This window comes from Mustela putorius, unplaced genomic scaffold, assembly GCF_011764305.1.
Source record: "Mustela putorius furo isolate JIRA1106 unplaced genomic scaffold, ASM1176430v1.1 tig00000095_pilon_pilon_pilon, whole genome shotgun sequence".
Lineage (NCBI taxonomy): Eukaryota > Metazoa > Chordata > Mammalia > Carnivora > Mustelidae > Mustela > Mustela putorius.
This window is the reverse complement of record NW_025421280.1, coordinates 31,100,962-31,107,360: the sequence shown is the minus strand read 5'-3', so window position 1 is coordinate 31,107,360 and position 6,399 is coordinate 31,100,962.

Below are 6,399 nucleotides of genomic sequence, written 5' to 3'. Positions count from 1 at the left end.
TAGAATTTTGATGGGTTCCTGTCTCATATTTATATCTTTCATCCACTTTGAGTTTATTTTTGTGCATGGTGTAAGAAAATGATAGTTTCATTCTTCTGCATATGGCTGTCCAATTTTCCCAACATCATTTGTTGAGGAGACTGTCTTTTTTTCCTGTTGGATATTCTTTCCTGCTTTGTCAAAGATTAGTTGACCATAGAGTTTAGGGTCCATCTGTGGGTTCTCTATTCTGTTCGATGGATCTATGTGTCTATTTTCTTGACAGTACCATGCTGTCTTGATGACCACAGCTTTGTGATACAGCTTGACTTCCAAAATTGTGATGCCTCCAGCTTTGGTTTTCTTTTCTTTTCTTTCTTTTTTTTTTTTTAATTAATTTATTTTCAGCATAACAGTATTCATTATTTTTTTGGTTTTCTTTTTCAAAATTTCTTTGGCTATTTGGAGTCTTTTCTGATCCCATACAAATTTTAGGATTGTTTGTCCCAGCTCTGTGAAAAATGTTGATAGTATTTTGATAGGGGTTACATTGAATGTGTAGATTTCTTTGGGTAGTGTGGACATTTTAACATTTTCTTCCAATCCGTGAGCATGGAATTTTTTCCCTTTCTTTGTGTCTTCCTCAGTTTCTTTCATAAGTGTTCTGTGTTTTCAGAGTACAGACCCTTTGCATCTTTGGTTACGTTTATTCCTGGGTATCTTATGGTTTTTGGTGCAATTGTAAATGGGATTGATTCCTTAATTTCTTTTTCTTCTGTCTCATTGTTAGTCTAATGAAGTGTGACAGACTTCTGTGCTTTAATTTTATATCCTGCCACTTTGCTGAATGCCTTTATAGTAATTTTGGTGTGGAGTCTTTGGGTTTTCCACATAGAGTATCTTGTCGTATGTGGAGTGAGAATTTGATTTTTTCTTTTCTGATTTGGATGCCTTTTAATTCTTTTTGTTGTTGGATTGCTGAGGCTAGGACTTCCAGTACTATATTGAACAACAGTGGTGAGAGTGGATATCCCTGTCATGTTTCTGACCTTAGGGGAAAAATCTCTCAGTTTTTCTTCATTGAGGATATTCACTGTGCATTTTTTTGTATTGGGTTTTATGATATTGAGGTATGTTCCCTCTATTTCTACACTGTAGAGAGTTTTAATCAAGAAAGGATACGTATCGGGTGCCTGGGTGGCTCAGTGGGTTAAGCCGCTGCCTTCGGCTCAGGTCATGATCTCAGGGTCCTGGGATCGAGTCCCACATTGGGCTCTCTGCTCAGCAGGGAGCCTGCTTCCCTCTCTCCTTCTCTCTGCCAGCCTCTCTACCTACCTGTGATCTCTCTCTGTCAAATAAGTAAATAAATTCTTAAAAAAAAAAAAAAAAGAAAGGATACGTATTTTTCAAATGCCTTTCCTGTATATATTGAGAGTATCATATGGTTCTTGTCCTTTCTTTTATTTGTGTGGTATATCACATTGATTGATATGGGAATGGAGAACCACCCTCGCAGTGCAAGGTGGTCCACTTGGTCATGGTAAATAATCCTTTTAATGTATTGTTAGATCCTATTGGCTAGGATCTTCGTGAATATTTTGGTATCCATGTTCATCAGGGGTATTGGTCTATAATTCTCCTCTTTGGTGGATTCTTTGCTCAGGTTTGGGGGTCAAGGTAATGCTGGTCTCATAGAAAGAGTTTGGAAGTTTTCCTTCCATTTCTGTTTTTTGAAACAGCTTCAGAAGAATAGGTATTGAAGGGCATCTTGGTTCTTTCCATAGTTTGGCGACCATGGCCATTGCTGCTATAAACATTGGGGTACAGATGGCCCTTCTTTTCACTCCATCTGTATCTTTGGGGTAAATACACAGGAGTGCAATTGCAGGGTCATAGGGAAGTTCTATTTTTAATTTCTTGAGGAATCTCCACACTGTTCTCCAAAGAGGCTGCACCAACTTGCATTCCCAACAACAGTGTAAGAGGGTTCCCCTTTCTCCACATCCTCTCCAACACATGTTGTTTCCTGTTTTGTTAATTTTGGCCATTCTAACTGGTGTAAGGTGATATCTCAATGTGGTTTTAATTTGAATCTCCCTGAGGGCTAGTGAAGATGAACATTTTTTCATGTGTCTGCTAGCCATTTGCATGTCTTGATTGGAGAAGTGTCTGTTCATATCTTCTGCCCATTGTTTGATATGTTTGCCTGTTTCATGTGTGTTGAGTTTGAGGAGTTCATTATAGATCCTGGATATCAACCTTTTGTCTGTACTGTCATTTGCAAATATCTTCTCCCATTCCGTGGGTTGCCTCTTTGTTTTCTTGACTGTTTCCTTTGCTGTGTAGAAGCTTTTGATTTTGATGAATGGATAAGGAAGATGTGGTCCATATACACTATGGAGTATTATGCCTCCATCAGAAAGCATGAATACCCAACTTTTGTAGCAACATGGATGGACTGGAAGAGATTATGCTGAGTGAAATAAGTCAAGCAGAGAGAGTCAATTATCATATGGTTTCACTTATTTTTGGAGCATAACAAATATCATGGAGAACAAGGGGTGTTAGGAGAAGGGAGTTGGAGTAAATTGGAAGGGGAGGTGAATCATGAGAGACTATGGACTCTGAAAAACAATCTGAGGGGTTTGAAGTGGCGGGGGTGTGGGAGGGTGGGGTACCAGGTGGTGGGTATTATAGAGGGCACAGATTGCATGGAGCACTGGGTGTGGTGAAAAAATAATGAATACTGTTTTTCTGAAAATAAATTAATAAAAAAATTAAAAAAAGAAGAATAGGTATTCTTTAATGTGTAATAACATTAAATAATGTTAATAAGTATTCATGTTTGGCAGAAGGAAGCCATCTGATCCTGGACTCTAGTTTTGGGGGAGTATTTTGATTACTACGTCAATTTCTTGGCTGGGTATGGCTCTGTTTGGGTTTTCTATTTCTTCCTGTTTCAGTTTTAGTAGTTTTTATGTTCCTAGGAATGTATCCATTTTTTTCCAGATTGCCTTATTTGTTGGCAAATAGTTGCTCATAATATGTTCTCCCTCGTTCCTCCCTTTCTTCCTTCCTTCCTTCCTTTACTGTGTTATGTTAGTCACCATACATCATTAGTTTTTGATATAGTGTTCTGAGATTCATTGTTTACATATAATACCCATTGCTCCATGAAATATGTACTCTCCTTAATACCTACCACCAGGCTCATCCGTCCCCCCGCCCCCATCCCCTCTAAAATCCTCAGTTTGTTTCTTGGAGTCCACAGTCTCTCATGGTTCATTATAATTGTTTATATTTCTTTGGTGTTGGTTGTGATCTCAACTCTTTCATTCATGATTTTATTTATTTGAGTCCTCTCTCTTCTTTTTGATAAGTCTGGCCAGGGGTATATCAATCTTACTAAATCTTTAAAGAACCAGCTCCTAGTTCTGTTATTCTGTTCATCTGTTCTACTGTTCTTTTGATTTCTATTTCATTGATTTCTGCTCTAATCTTTATTATTCCTCTTCTCATGCTGTATTTATGTTTTTTATTGTATTTGTTTTTTTGCTGTTCTTTCTCCAGCTCCTTTAGGTGAAAGTTTAGTGTATTTGAGACTTTTCTTGTTTGTTGAGAAAGGTCTGGATTACTATATATTTCCCTTTTAGAATCACCTTTGCTGCATCCTAAAGGTTCTGAACAGTTGTGTTTTCATTTTCATAAATTTTAAAAGTTCTTCTTTAATTTCCTGGTTGACCCATTCATTCTTTAGTAAGAGGCTCTTTAACCTCCATGTATTTGTGTTCCTACCAAATTTCCTCTTGTGATTGAGTTCAACTTTTAAAGCACTGCTGTCTGAGAATATATAAGGAGTAATCCCAGTCCTTTGGTGCTGGTTGAGAGGTGATTTGTGACCCGGTACATGATCTACTCCAGAGAATATACCATGTGCACTCAAGAAGAATGTGTATTCTGCTTTAGGATGAAGCCTTCTGAATATATCTGTGAAGTCCATTTGGTACAGTACATTGTTCAAAGCCCTTTTTGGTATTTTGTTTAGCAGATCTGTCCACTGCTGTGAGTGGGGTGTTAATATCCCTGATTATTCTTGTATTGTTACCAATGTATTTATTTAATTTTCTTATTAATTGGTTTATATAATTGGCTGCACCCAAGTTAGGGGTATAAATATTTACAATTGTTAGCTCTTCTTGTTGAATAGACCCTTTAATTATGATATAGTATCCTTGTTCATCTCTTATTATAGTCTTTAGTTTAAAATCTAGTTTTCTGATATAAGGATTGCTATCTCAGCTTTCATTTGATGTCCATTAGCATGATTAATGGTTCTCCACCCCCTCATTTTCAATCAGGAGGTGTTTTGAGTCTAAAGTGAGTATCTTGCAGATGGCATTTTTAAAAACATCCAATCTGATAGCCTGTGTCTTTTGATTGGGGCTTTTAGCTCATTTACATTCAGAGTAACTATTGAAAGATATGAATTTAATGCCATTGTAAAGTCCCTGTTTCTGTATATTGTATATTCTGTATATTGTCTTTGTTACTTTCTGGTCTTTGTTATTTTTGGGCTATCTATTCACTCAAAGTATCCTTTGGGCTGGTTTAGTTATCAAAAATTCTTTTGGTTTATGTTTGTCCTGGAAGCTTTTTATCTCTCCTATTTTGAATGACATCCTAGCTGGATAAGGCATTCTTGGCTGCATATTTTTTCTCATTTAGCACCCTGAATATATCATGCCAGTCTCTTCTGGCCTGCTAAATCTCTGTGGACATATCTGTTTCAGCCTTAGGTTTCTACCCTTGTAGGTCAAATGCCTCTTGTCTGAGCTCCTTTCAGGATTTTCTCTTTATCTCTGAAATTTTCAGCTTCACTATTTTGTGTGAACAGATCATCCCCATGTCATATAATAGTACAACTTGCAAATCTGAGATCCAAAAGAAAAAACATAAAAGAAAACCAAAACCGACAAAAAACAAAACAAAAAAATTTACCAATCCTGAAAGCAACTAGGGGAAAGCGATTTCTTACATACAGAGGGAGGAACATCACAATAACATCAGATCTGTCCACAGAGACCTGGAAAGCCAGAAAGGGATGGCAAAACATATTCAGGGTACTAAATGAGAAGAACATGCAGCCAAGGATACTTAATTAAGTAAGGCTGTCATTCAGAATGGATGGAGAGACAAGGAACTTCCAAGACTGGCAGAGCCTGAAAGAATATGTGACCACCAAGCTGGCTTTCCAAGAAATATTAAGAGGGGGGTCTATGAAAGAGGGAAGACCCCAAGAATAATACAGACCAGAAATTTATGAGACAGTCTATAGAAACAGGGACTTCACAGACAACAAGATGGCACTAAATCATATCTTTCAATAGTCACTCTCAATGTGAATGGCCTAAATGCTCCCATGAATGGCACAGGGTTGCATATCAGATACATATGATCAGATCCATATGCTGTCTCTAAGAGACTAATTTTGAACCTAAAGATACATCCAAACTGAAAGTGATGGGATGGAGAGCCATATTTCATGCTAACAGTCCTCAAAAGAAAGCTGAGGTAGCAATTATCATAAAGACAAATTAGATTTTAAGCTAAAGACTGTAGCAAGAGATACAGAGGAACACTTAAAGGGTCTATCCAACAAGAAAAGCTAAAGATTTTAAATATCCATGCCCCCAACATGGAAGCAGCCAACTACATAAGCTAACTATTAACCAAAGTAGAGACATATTGATAATAATACATTAATAGTAGAAGACCTCAACACTCTACTCTCAGCAATAGACAGATCATCCAAGCAGAAAATCAACAAAGAAACAAGACCTTTGAATGACACACTGGACCAGAAGGACTTTGTAGATATATACAGAACATTCCACAGAATACTCATTCTATGAGTGTACATGGAAATTTCTCCAGAATAGACCACATACTGGATCACACATCAGGTCTCAACCAATACCAAAAGACCGAGATTATTTCCTGCTTATTTTCAGACCATCGTGCTTTAAAAGTGGAACTCAATCACAAGAAAAAAATACGGAAAGAATTCAAACACTTGGAAGCTAAAGACCATCCTACTAAAGAACGTTTGGGTCAACCAGGAAATTAGAGAACTTAAAAAATTCATCAAAACCAATGAGAATGAAAACACTTTGGTCCAAACCCTATAGGATATGGCAAAGGTGATCCTAAGGGGGAAATAAATAGCCATCCAAGCCTCACTCAAAAAAAGTTAGAATGGCCAAAATTAGCAAGACCGGAAACAACATGTGTTGGAGGGGATGTGGAGACAGGGGAACCCACTTACACTGTTGGTGGGAATGCAAGTTGGTGCAGCCTCTTTGGAGAACAGTGTGGAGATTCCTCAAGAAATTAAAAATAGAACTTCCCTATGACCCTGCC